Here is a 12,246-nt window from a genome sequence, read left to right as displayed (position 1 = left end):
TATTTGACTCTTTCTTCACTTCAATGTATAATTATTAATTACCAAGTTGCTGGTATGTCCGGTGTATGTAAAGTCCGTGGGTGATGTGGAACTTGATTAATTTTGAGAGAAAGGTACCTCTCTTTTTCAAAATATGACAAGTTTATATTCCAATTTTAAAGGTGATTATTAAGGTGGAAAGTAAGTAAAAATTTACTGTGTGTGTGTGTATATATATATATATATATATATATATATATATATATATATATATATGTATGACAAAAGTTTATATTCCAAATTTCAAGATGTTGACCATTTTATCATTTATTCCTTCAAGTAAGGTTACAGGCGCAATTCTTGACAGCACCTGTTTCGTAGCACAAAATCATTCATTTATCAATCAATTTATTTCGCCCTAAACTCGGCAGAAGAAAAAAAAAACTTATCAATCTTAAAATAAAAGCATATGCGTATGATTAAAAAATCTGAAGATGACATAATAAAAGGAAAGAAAAGAGAAAAAAGAAAAGAAAAAAATGATAATTGCAACTTTTCTCCCAATTTTCGGATTTTGTAATCATGCTCATATGCCTTTATTTTCTTTTAAAGTTGAGTGCTTTTTCTTCTGATGAGTTAAGGGAGGAATAAATTCATTGATTCATATAATAATTAAATACGAAACAGGTGCTGTCAAGAATTACGCATGTAAATTTACTTGAAGGAATAAACGGCAAAATGGTCAACATCTTGAAATTTGGAATATAAACTTTTGTTATATATATATATATATATATATATATATATATATGTATAAATAAAAAAAATCAATACGAAAAATCTATAAACGTTTATATCTTTTCTGTATTTATTTCCTATGTGTTGACGTGTAGAATACAAAAAGTCTTTTGAAAAAAAAAAAAAACAATGTTTCCTTCAAAACACATAATTTTCGACCGATCCTTCGGTCTTCCTCAGTCCTGGATATGACCTAAAACTATATCCGATGGTGAGGCCTCAGCTTACGGGCCTTGGGAAGTGTGGAGCCACCCTTTAATTGCCATTGCTCCCAGGTCCACTCTGACCCAGAGTGGTAGTACCTGTTAGGGTCCCAACTATGGGTTAAATAGAATCCGACTTAAAAAAAAATATGTACTCCATTAAAAATCGTTCCTCAAAATAACTAGATTCGGCATTAAATAACCTGAAAAAGGTTGATATGCCGTAAAACAAAAACAACCAACCAACTTTGATCTTCTTCAGTGTGAATATATATATATATATCTTATAATATAAAGCTGAACGTCTGTGTTTGTGTCTGGTCACGAATAGGCTCCTATATGGTTGACTATTATAGAAAACTGATCACATATGATGATAGATGTATTGAGACACAGGAATTGGTATGTTTGATCTGGCATAATGATGATTCATTAAAATTGTGGGGTCTGCGTATGCGCCTGGTCCACAAAGTATGGAAATAAAAATTTAAAAATAAAAAAAAAAAAAGACGTTTACAAGTGTTTTTGATATAGATGTACATAATAATACTTTGATAAGTATGTTTTAACTTAAATTGGGATGGTATAATATAATTGTGGGATCTGCGTTAGCGCCTAACCTTCATGGAATGGAAATAGGCACAAACTTTAATAAAGACTTTTCATATCTATCTGCGTAAGTATACTTTGATAATTATGTTTCAGTTTGAAGAAATATAGTATAATGAAATTATGGGGTATTCGTTCGCGTCTGACATCCATAGAATGGAAATATGTCGCAAAGTTTAACAAGGTTTTTTAATATAGATCCACAGAATATTGTGATAAGTGTTTCAGTGTAAACAGGTATGGTATAATAAATTATGAGGTTTATCTATTTTATTTTTACTTTCATCATATTTTGCTTTGGTTTTGATACCCCCAAATTCGAAGCTATCTCTTTACAACCCTTCCTTTTTATAACCTATCATACTTTCATAAATCAGAGTCCATTTTCTGTAGACTGTTTTTGAATCCAGTCAACGACGAGTACTTTTGCTAGTATCGAAACTCCGCGGATTAAGGACTATCCATTTATCTAGTGTTTCCTTTTCAGATTAAATATGTTTTTAACTCATTTTAAAGTGTTTTTTAGCATATTTCATTAACTGTTTGTTCATATTATAAGCTCTATTTCCTATTTGGTTTTATCGAGCTTTTATATCTGGCTGAGATAATTTTATAAATATTAATTCTTTAATATTTATAATTTACTTTAATTTTACCATCTTGGATCATTTTGGTAAATTCAATTGTAATTTTCATTTTATATATATATATATATATATATATATATATATATATATATATATACACACACACACACAAGTTACTTTCGTAAAATGTTTTTTCAATTATATCTCCCTTTTTATGTACACCAATCCTTTGGAATATAGATTTTTGTCATTTACTTGTTATATGCTCTGTAGTTACATCAAGCTTCATAAATTAAAAGATTGGCATAAATAAAAAGTTAAATATAATTGAAAAACATATTCCCAAATAATGTGTATATATATATATATATATATATATATATATATATATCGAGCAAAGCGTTGCCACTGTTTATCAAGGAAAGAGTCTATCAAGCATGCAAGGTGATGTATAGAAGTGAAATGTGGCCATTAAGGGTAGAGGATATGCGTTGCATGTAGAGAGAAATAATCTGAAAATGATGCAATAAATGTGAGCTTTAAAGATAAGTTTAGATCTGATGACCTCTGACCTTGATCAAATTTAATGTAAATCAGAAATATTTGGATTTTTCAAAATTTTTGACCAAATCACAACTTGACATAACACAAGATATTACACATAAATAAAAATAAATCTTTCATGTAACTGTTGCACATCTGTGCCTTTCTGCTTGTGTGGTGCATGTGTATCCATGGGTAACTAGAACTCTGTTTAATTTATATATTTTTAAGTGCATTTTACCCCAAACAAGGCACAGTACCACTTTGCTATAGAGGGCTACTATCTGAGACATAATTTGCAGGGATACTATGTAGGGAGTTGAGCAGCAAGATGTCTGTTTACATTACATTGAACTGCTGCATGTTAGTGCAGTCAGAGAAGCAAGAATACAGAAGAGAATTCCAAAGTCTAGCAGTTCTAGGGAAGAAGCTATTAGAGCAGAAGGCTTTCTGGCATCTGGGGATCTCTAATGTGTAGGGGTGGGATTTTGCTGTTTGTTAGGTTTGTTGGAGGAGTACAATGGCTTGTAGTTTGTTGGAGCAGTTGCCATTAAAATACTTGTAAAACAGGCAGAGGGATGCAACATTTCGGCAATGGGACAGCGGTTGAAGCCTAGCTGACAGTGTGGGACTTATTGAACCCTGTCTAAGCGTGAAAGACTAGTAACAGATGCACCAACCCAAAATGTGGCAAAAATACTCCATACATACTCCGTTGATCTGTGAAGGCTACAGATGGTAAGCCTTCGATATTGAAATAGCGATTGGTTAACTATTTTGTGTGATCTTGCTCATAACCACTGCGTACGGATAGGAGCAGCATGGTTCATCTTCTTCCGTCTCAACCCGCCTATGAGAGCGGCAGATCTGCACAAACTGTCTCCGCAGCATTACTGCTGTGAAGATCATATTCTGGGTTCTGTTCTCTGCCAAAGAGTAAACTATGCCCCCCTGCCGTCTGTCCTTTAATGATGCCTCTGATGGTGCTCATTTGTAAGGTCTTCTTTTCCCCCTCCCATCATGGCTGATGCAAACATGTCGATGGGCAGTTGAAGACCTGAGTGGCGACAAGACTATCAGGCCCACAAGTACAGGGTGGAACGATAAAATTGTCACCTTAGAAAAGATGACATGATTCCATTTCCATTTGATGAAAACCGGTTTTTTCTTTGTTGCAGATCATCTACTAATTGACCAGTTGTGTACAAATCCCAAGAGCGACAGGAGCTTTCTATCGTGTCTGAAAGTGACACAATGTTCAACGAGCGAGATTGGAAATGCGCACTGTACAACTCGCTCAACTTGTACAAAAGCAACCGATCCAAGTTATGACAACAGGACCATTGCCAGCACCCTCAAAATGCATCGCTGTATTGCCACAAATAACAGGGACATGCCCAGGGTAACGAAAACAAAGTTTCCGACCATGGTTATGGTGTTTTGTGTGGTTTCAAATGAGGCCAACATCATACCACCTCACATCTTCAAAGTCGGCTTGAAAGTCAACGCCAAACTATATCTGGATGTGCTGAAGAATGTGGTGATCCCCTGGTGTAATCGGTTGGCCGGTGGCAGACCCTGGGGGTGGCAGCAGGACTCGGTGCTGGCTCACAAGTCCAAAAAGATTCAGGCTTGGCTTCAGAAGAAGTGCTACGACTTTGTATCCTTCTCTTACTGGACCAACCTCCTCCCCTGACCTGGATCCGTTGGACTACTTCGTTTGGTCATACGGTGAGAACATCACCAACATGACCTCCCACAACACCAAAGCCAGCCTGATCGCTGCCAGCCGCCGAGTATTCGCCCAGCTTCTGCTGGTGAGTGTGAAAAAAGCATGCTTCCAGTTCTAGACCTATATCAAAGCAGAGGCTAAAGGCGGCTACATTGAATAGATGTCAGCTCTACTACTTAATCAATTTACCTGAATTGATTTTTCTCAATAAAAGTTTGAAAGCTGTAGTGTTTTCTTTATAGCAACACTTCTATAGTTCCATCTTGTAGGTGATGGAATCGGGTGTGGTTAGCTTTACCTTGCAACCTAGCTCGAGATCGAAACTAGAAATGCAGGTTGAGCTGAGGAGGAAAATGGCTCCATCTGACGAGGATGATAACCACTACAAGTGCCACATGGTCCACTATAGTTTGCGATGTGGTGCAGATCAGGAGATAAGTCGGCTCAATTCGAACAAGGTAAACAGTATTGCAGTGACACCCAAGTAACTGTTCAAGGGTCTTTAATTGTCGATCAGTCTGTCAGAAGTCTGAAATAATTGTCGATCAGTCTGTCAGAAGTTTGAAATAATTGTCGATCAGTCTGTCAGAAGTTTGAAATAATTGTCGATCAGTCTGTCAGAAGTTTGAAATAATTGTCGATCAGTCTGTCAGAAGTTTGAAATAATTGTCGATCAGTCTGTCAGAAGTTTGAAATAAGATTTTCTTTGATCTTCTATTCTTAAGACACCAAACCTCATCCTTGCAATGTCATCAAATGATGCAATTAAACAAGCTTAGAAAAAAATAGTTTTCAAACTCGGTTCATCTTTTTCCTATTAGAGCAGAACTAGCGAGTCTATTCAACCAATGTTTAACACTGTTTAATATCTGCATTTTCTTAACTTTTGATGAAACCTCCTGAGCCACACAACTTTGTATTATTTGGATTAAATAAATGAAAATAAGTCTTCATTTAATTTGTGGATACATACTTCTGCTGTATATTATCTATATATAAAAGTGAGAATGTGTGTGTGTGTGAACAATTCTCAACCTATATACTCAACAAATTTTTGATTTGCAGACTTGAAATTTGGTATATTCGGTATTCAGACATGTGGAAAACGGTTTAATCTATTTGCATCCAGAAAAAAAGACCTGCTAAGGGGTCAAAATTGAAAAATTGGTAGGTGTGTGGGAGGGGGAGCAATAAGATTTTTATCTGTTTGGTGACTGTTTCACGACTGCGCATGCACAGTCGTGAAACATGACAAATTCCTTATATTAAGAAATAAGTAAGTTTGAAAACACTTTAAATATCGTGTCAACCTGGCCTAATGGTTATCGTATTTGACTCGCTGTCTTTAGGTTTGGTTTCAATCTCGGCTCGAGTACTTTTTTTTTTTTACTTACTTACTTACAAAAAGTTAACTTTAGAAAAAACAATACTCGCATGCACAAGTCTCAGTTTCTGTATGAATTAAAATATAAGATTTATGCATATTTTATGACTGTAATGCCAGGCAACCCGCTAGTTATATATATATATATAGACCTATAAATTTCCATTGTTATACAATGGGGTCTTATGATAGTCAGTGATTAGTTAACTGGTATTAGAAATTTTAGCCAAATGGATATAGGAATATTTTAGAAATGAGTTTTTAACTGACGCGTTGTTATGGACAGTTGGTAACGAGCACAGATTATGAAGAGTGATATTAAAAGTTTAATGAGTACAGACATGTGCAGTGCTGGAGGCTGAGTTGTGGGAATGAGATGTTAACTAAAGTAGAAATCATAGGTTTTTGAGACAAGATTTGAAAAGAGTTCAGTTTGGTTCTTGGAAGCGAGAGGGCAAAACACATATTTTAAAAATGTAGCACACAAAATTGAGTTTTTTTTTTTTTTTCTTTTTTACATTGATATTAAAAGCCTACTTTTTCCGTTTAAAAATTATTAAAACGAACTTAATATACTTAGTCATGGATTTACGAGTGATTACATGAAGGTTTACTAATTTGCATATTCCTTTGAAAAACAACCATTCATTAATTAATTTTTTATGTTTTCTTAGATAATTGGTTTCATTTAACTGTTACGCTTAATTCTAATTATTCATAGTTTCTACATTCTGCATAATTGTGTAGAATTTAGAATGCAAACGTTCTAGTACATGGAAATGTTATATATAAAGTGACCGTGTGTGTGTGTGAAAACTCTATCAAAATCCGCTTAGAATATTTGAAACTTTATGTATAAGGTATCTGGACATGTATCTCACTTTCGATTTGGTTTTTAGTAAAAATAGTTAAGTCGTCAAAATGGAAAACAAAAAAAAAATAGTTGACCTTGGCTGGAGTAAATCAACTAACTTCAGAGCCTGTGTATATACACACTTTTAACTTAGTCACTTAATAATTTATTCATCTGGATATTAGCGCAGATAACGAGGGTGGCTGAGGTGTTAAATAACGACAAAGGTTGTGAGTGCTGACTGTTCTGGTTTCGATTCCAGGTGATGACACCCAAAGTCATTTTTTTTTTTTTTTTTCTTTTCAACTTTTGAACTCATTACTAATACATCGGGTACAATATAATAATCAAAAGAGAATTTGCTCTATAATATAAAATACGAAATCTGTATGAATTGAGATATATTTAAGCATATTTTACGATTGGGCAATACTGAGTGGCCTGCTAATGATTGTACCTATTTACTATGCATCCCCACAGGACAGAGTTAGACACCAGGGTCGTTTTTTAACGTGGAGAAAAGGTACAAAAATAAAAATTGTCTCAGTCGTGAAGAATTTCTCCTCCACCGAAAGAGAACAAGAAAATGAAGTGCAGCATCTGAAGAACAGATGGTATTTATTTGCTCCCCCACCGAGCAAATTAGGCACAAGGCCGATTTTTAATGTGAGGAGTGAAGGGAGGGGGAAGGGGAAAAGGGGACCAGCTCCCGAGAGGTGGGAAATGGGAGCTGGTTAAAGGTCAGGCATGTGGGGTTGCCCCCACATCTGGTCTTTGCTAGTCATAGCTAGTCATAGCTAGTCACTTGCAGTATCTGCCGGAACAGATACTACACTTTGATATTGACCAAAAGGCCAAGGCCTGCTAATGATTGTATATAGACAGCACGTTATGCGTACATTATTCTTGTACTAATATCCGATCAAAAATAATGGCACACATCCAGAAAAGAGTCTGAAAAAGAAATAACATTTTGATCAATTTTTTTTTTTTTCTTTCAAAGATTATGGATATTTTGATTGCAAATTATTAAATACTAACAGGCCTCTTGGCGTTGCCTGGTCGTAAAATATGCATAAATATATTTTAATTAATGCAGATTTCTTATTTATTAGAAACAGGAATACAGTAGATAGTAAATGTAACGTTTAATTGCTTTAAAAAAAAAAAAAAAATCAAGAAACTGAGACATGTTTTTTCTAAACAGTTCATTTCTTGTAAGTAAAAAAAAAAAAAAAAAAAAAAAATACTCGCACTGAGATTGAAACCAAAATCTAAAGACAGTGAATCAAGTATGATAACCATTAGACCAGCTTGACACTATCTTTAAAAAATGTTTTCAAACCTACTTTAACATAAGGAAGCTGTAATGAAATTTGGGATGTAGGGTACTCAGACATGTAGAAAACTTTTTAATGGGTTTTCATCCCGAAAAAAAGGGCTGCTAAGGCGTCACGATTGAAAAATTGATATGTGGGGAGGGGGATTATCAGATTTTATGTTTGTGAACTGTTTTATGATTTTTTATTTTAATTTTTATGATTGTGCATGCACAAATCTGTTCACATTTTAAGAATAAGTAGGTTTAAAAACACTTTTTAAAAATCATGTCAAGCTGACCTAATAGTTATCGTCCTTGACTCATTGTTTTTAGGTTTTAGTTTCAATCTCAGCTTTAGTATTTAAAAAAGATTTTCTCTGTTTACAAGAAATGAACTGTTTAGAATTGTATGTACATGTCTCAGTTTCTGTATGAATTAAAATATATTTATGCATATTTTATGACCGGGCAACGTCGGGCGGCCTGCTAGTAATATCTAAAATTTAGAAAAATCTTTTTCTTTGGCCGTTTTGGCAGATTTTGTTGATGTTTTTTAGCCATTTTATCTACTACTTAAAGGGAAGTATTTTTTTTTTTTTTTTAGTGTCTTATCATTACTAATACTACTGCTACTACTATTTGTAATGGTATTACCCCTACTTAGATGCTAAATCAATTCTTGCAATAAGTATGTAATCCTTGTGGCCTAGAAAGATTACTAAGGAAGACACGGACACAGAGATGGGTATCAACAGTTTTTATTTGGCTTACTAATGACATAGTGTCGCAGAAGTTAACACTCCTAGTCTTAAGTCCTCTTTCTGTCAGCAATGACACCACGGAGAAATAAAATTAGTAAATTTTTTGAATTTTATCATTATTATCCTCCCTCTACTTCTCTCTTTCTGTCTCTCTCTCTCTCTCTCGCTATCTATCTATGAACAGTTGAAGGTAATAAAGTAATAGTAATTGTAAGAACAACTAAAAACGATGCTCTTATTGTAGTGGCCCGTCGGGTTAGGGTCACTAAGTAAGGCACGGACACAGAGATGGGTTAAAACAAGGTATTTGCAATGTGAAACACGTAGCACTTAACACCACTGCTAGCAGCTGCTGATGCAATTCTCTATCTATATAAGAGCCAGGTACGTCCAAGGATGGAATACTGTTGCCACATCTGGGCAGGAGCTGCTAGAAAGGACTTATCCTGCCTTGATAGAGTTCAAAATAGACTTCGTAGCCTCGTAGGAGATGTCCTTTTCTCTTCCCTGCAACCTCTATCTCACAGAAGAGATGTTGCGAGTTTGTCTCTGATGTATCGTTATTTACATGGAAAGTGTTCGACTGAGCTTCAGTCTATGGTCCCCCCTCGCCTAACTTTCACAAGAAACACTCGTCTAGCTGTAAACACTATCAATAATTCCCCCCACTCTTTATCTGTGCCTAAACCTAAACGTAGATTCCATGAACAAAGCTTTCTTAGAACTGCACGCCTGTGGAATTGTCTTCCGTTTTCCTGCTTTCTGGCTGACTACAATATGGTTGTGTTCAAGTCTAACGTAAATAAGTTCTTGATGAGCCGTTCCATATAAGTTATCAAATTTTCATTACTAATGATTACTATATTGTCCAATTTCTACTGTACACTCTTTAACCCTTATCCTTGAGTGGCCTCTTGGCCTTGATAATGTGGTGATGCCTATGTAAAAAAAAAAACCCAAAAAAAACTCCAAGATAGCGTACTATGAAGTATACACACATGATGAGAGTTGGTACATCTCAGTCTATTTATAAAGTTCAGAAAAGTTCATATCTTGGGCATGGATGATTCTCCACAACCTTTAGATATAAACTAGAACCAGTTTTTCTCCTATGTTTTAGCTTTAATATCTTTGTAAAAAAAAAAAAAAAAAATGTACTTACAAATGTTCAGTTAGTGAGGTTTGGCAAATATTGGTTTGTGCTCTTAAAAGGAAAAATTAATTTCCAATATATTTCATTGAATTTCATATTTAATCCAATCAACAGTTTTTATTTGGCTTACTAATATCATAAAGTGTGTCAGAGGAGCTAACACTCCTATCCTGTCACCAATGGCACCATGAAGAAATAAAATTAGTCAATTTTTCGAATGACTTTTTTTTTTTTTTTTTAAATTTTTTTTTTTTTTATTACTGAGTTTCTCGAGTTAGTTTGTGAGTACTTTGAGAAGTTAATAATGGTAGGAACAGTTTCCATGGACGGTCGTGAGTTAACGACAGTTGAAGCGGCTTATCGACAGTCTTGAGTTTTATGACAGTTTGAACAGTCGAAAGAAGATCGTGGCTTGAACGAACTGAAATGAGCTGACAGCAACTGACGGACACAGCCTCAACAGAACGTACATATGGACCTTAAGTCAAACAGCAGTTTTTCACAATGCCCCCCCTCCCCAGTGCAACTAACCCCATGCGGGTTTAACCAGTTTCCTCCAAAGGAGGAAGTTCCATGGGAGTATGAAATTCACTAGTCGCATGTATATCCTCATTAAGAGAGATGACGATGTTAGGTTTTTGCAACTCTTGCAGGGAGGTGTCTACGTCCTACATACAGCACCTGGGATTCCCAAACTAATCACCCATCTGACCAGGCTCAGTGTTGCTTAACTTCGGTGATCTAACAAGAACCGTTGTGTCAACATGATTATGCTGTACATAAAATACTCTCCCTCTTGGATAGGATCCAAAAATGAGTCTCCAATCTAATTGGTCCCACTGTCAACTAAGCTTCAACCCCTGCCCCATTGCCGCAGTGTTGCATCTCTGTGCTTGTTTTACAAATATTTCAATAGAATGTGTTCTGATGAACTCTTAAAACTTGTGCCCCTTTGACGTACATATCCGTCACAAACCTGCTTAGCAACAAAATCTCACCCCTTCACTGTTGAGGTCCTTAAATGCAAGAAAGCTTTCTACTCTAATAGTTTCTTCCCTCGAACAGTTAGACTTTGAAATTTTCTTTCTACTACCTGTTTTCCTAACTTCAATGATATGAAAAAGTTTAAATGTAATGTACCTATTTACTATGCCTCCCCACGGGACAGAGTTAGACACCAGGGTCGTTTTTTAACGTGGAGAAAAGATACAAAAATAAAAATTGTCTCAGTCGTGAAGGATTTCTCCTCCACTGAAAGAGAACAAGAAATAGAAGTGCAGCATCTGAAGAACAGATACTACACTTTGATCTTGACCAAAAGGCCAAAAATGTAATGTAAACCAACGTCTTGTTCATTTTCCCTAAACATAGTCCCAAATAGTAGCCCCTATTATTATATATTACACCGAATAATTTGCCTGGTGGACTAATTCACAACATTTTTTTTTTTTAAATAATGATAATGTTGTTCATCAAATTTTTAAATAATGATAATGTTGTTCATCAAATTTTTAAATAATGATAATGTTGTTCATCAAATTTTTAAATAATGATAATGTTGTTCATCAAATTTTTAAAATAATGATAATGTTGTTCATCAAATTTTTAAAATAATGATAATGTTGTTCATCAAATTTTTAAAATAATGATAATGTTGTTCATCAAATTTTTAAAATAATGATAATGTTGTTCATCAAATTTTTAAAATAATGATAATGTTGTTCATCAAATTTTTAAAATAATGATAATGTTGTTCATCAAATTTTTAAATAATGATAATGTTGTTCATCAAATTTTTAAAATAATGATAATGTTGTTCATCAAATTTTTAAATAATGATAATGTTGTTCCATCAAATTTTTAAAAATAATGATAATGTTGTTCATCAAATTTTTAAAATAATGATAATGTTGTTCATCAAATTTTTAAAATAATGATAATGTTGTTCATCAAATTTTTAAAATAATGATAATGTTGTTCATCAAATTTTTAAAATAATGATAATGTTGTTCATCAAATTTTTAAAATAATGATAATGTTGTTCATCAAATTTTTAAAATAATGATAATGTTGTTCATCAAATTTTTAAAATAATGATAATGTTGTTCATCAAATTTTTAAAATAATGATAATGTTGTTCATCAAATTTTTAAAATAATGATAATGTTGTTCATCAAATTTTTAAAATAATGATAATGTTGTTCATCAAATTTTTAAATAATGATAATGTTGTTCATCAAATTTTTAAAATAATGATAATGTTGTTCATCAAATTTTTAAAATAATGATAATGTTGTTCATCAAATTTTTAAAATAATGATAA

At 33.8% G+C, this 12,246-nt stretch overlaps 1 protein-coding gene and 1 pseudogene across 15 annotated transcripts in view; one reads left to right on the top strand and one right to left on the bottom strand.

Annotated features, from left to right (window-relative positions):
* Positions 1–12,246, top strand: part of LOC145259755 (bromodomain adjacent to zinc finger domain protein 2B-like) — a 401,536-nt gene that overhangs the window by 26,515 nt on the left and 362,775 nt on the right. The window lies entirely within an intron of this gene.
* Positions 11,037–11,257, bottom strand: LOC145260124 (U2 spliceosomal RNA; annotated as a pseudogene).

The sequence above is a fragment of the Euprymna scolopes genome, chromosome 35 (assembly GCF_053919585.1).
Source record: "Euprymna scolopes isolate OS-2025 chromosome 35, ASM5391958v1, whole genome shotgun sequence".
Taxonomy (NCBI): Eukaryota; Metazoa; Mollusca; class Cephalopoda; order Sepiida; family Sepiolidae; genus Euprymna; species Euprymna scolopes.
Note: the sequence above shows the minus strand (reverse complement) of the source record. Positions and strands in the feature narration are given on the sequence as shown.